Source organism: Brassica napus, chromosome C3 (assembly GCF_020379485.1).
Source record: "Brassica napus cultivar Da-Ae chromosome C3, Da-Ae, whole genome shotgun sequence".
In the NCBI taxonomy this organism is placed as follows: Eukaryota; Viridiplantae; Streptophyta; class Magnoliopsida; order Brassicales; family Brassicaceae; genus Brassica; species Brassica napus.
This window is the reverse complement of record NC_063446.1, coordinates 49,294,353-49,296,123: the sequence shown is the minus strand read 5'-3', so window position 1 is coordinate 49,296,123 and position 1,771 is coordinate 49,294,353.

Below are 1,771 nucleotides of genomic sequence, written 5' to 3'. Positions count from 1 at the left end.
GAAGTACCTGATGTCTCTTCCACGTCCAGAAGTCTCTACTGCTTTTCCTTTGTCAACACGAGCAGGAACATCAGTCTTAAAAGCATTATGTGTTGTGGTAGAAGACTTACCTTTGTCTTGATAGCTAGGTTTAGGAGCATAGGCCGGTTTTGAAGCAATGGTCGGTTTTGAGTAACTCCTCCTTTTGACTTGTTGTTCGATCAAGATGGCCTTGTTTAGCATCTGCTCAACACTACCATACTCTTGAATCTCCATACGATCTTGGATGTCACGGTTGAGACCTGAAAGAAATCGTGCCATAGTGGCGTCCATTGGCTCATCCACATCGGCCTTGATCATCAAGATCTCCATCTCTTGGTGATAGTCTTCCACGGACTTGGTGCCTTGAAGCAAACGTCTCAGCCTCTGGTGGAGATCACGGTGATAGTGAGCAGGCACAAATCGTCTCCTCATCAGCATGGTAAGCTCGTCCCATGTTTCAATCGGACGTTCACCTGTTCTCCTCCTATGGGTCACAACTTGATCATACCAATTAATAGCATAGCCAGTAAATTCAGCTGCGGCCAACTTAACTTTCTTAAAATCATAGAAGTTTTGACAATCCAAAACAAGCTCAATTTTTCTTTCCCATTCAAGAAAAGCATCTGGATCATTTTTGCCATCAAAAGTTGGAATTTTCAGTTTTAATCCTCCTAAGCTATCATTAACACAATCAGTTCTAGCAAATGGATTGATATCACCTTGCTCTCGGTTTCTATGACCTCTTCTAGGTCGGTAGGCTGAGTCTTGATCTCATCATCGGACCGGTTGTGCCTCCTTGGGCGATCTCTCCTTGCTCCAGTTCTAGGATGAGTCTGTTGGCTGGCCTGAAGCTCGTCAAGGCTTTGATGGATCTGATCTAAACCTGCATTCATCAAGTTATACATGGAATCATTCAAAGCACGCATTTGAAGGTTAAATAATCCAACAACTGAGTTTCCAGTTCTAAGAAAACTGATCAAAGAATCCCAATGGACAATCCAAGCAAACAAAAGGGAATTTTCTCACGATATAAAGATAAGAGATTTTGATTTTGGAATTCGTTTTAACCACCTCAAAGGCTGGATTTCTCCTCCGCCAGCAGGCTTTCTCTTCCACCACCAACCCACAAATCAAACTCTTTTGAATTCTTTTTTTTCTTATAAAGTCGTAGATCTTTTTTTCTTTATATATAGAGTGGATGGTAATGAGGGGCCCGGATTTAAGAAAGGTAGAAGAAGAAGTGTTTAAGGAAAATGGAAGATGAGAAAGGTGGATGAATAGACAATACCGGAAGAGTGGCTCTGATACCACTTTGATACGCCCTAAATAAGGATCACTTGTCCGGATTGATAAGGATATGAACTCTGAAAAGAAAACTGATGGAATGAAGGGTCGCACAGCAGTTGCGGAGAGGCTGCTGATATTTCCGACTTTAGTTGGTGCTTGATATAACTCACAAGTCCACCAAAAGAAGGATCTCTAGTTGTTGCTTGATATGACTCACAAGTCCAATGATTTTGAGGGATGTTTAACTTGGATATGACTCACCAAGAAACAAATAAAAAATTTTTAACAAAGAGCAAAGAGTTTAACTCAAAAAACAAAGGGTAAAATCGCCTGCCATTTCAATAGAAGTGTTTACCTATTTATACTACTTGTGGTCAAAGAAACACATAATTATTTGTGGGAAAACAAGACATAGAAAATAGAGATTTGACTAGAATGTTGAATATCTAGTCAAAGTGTGCGG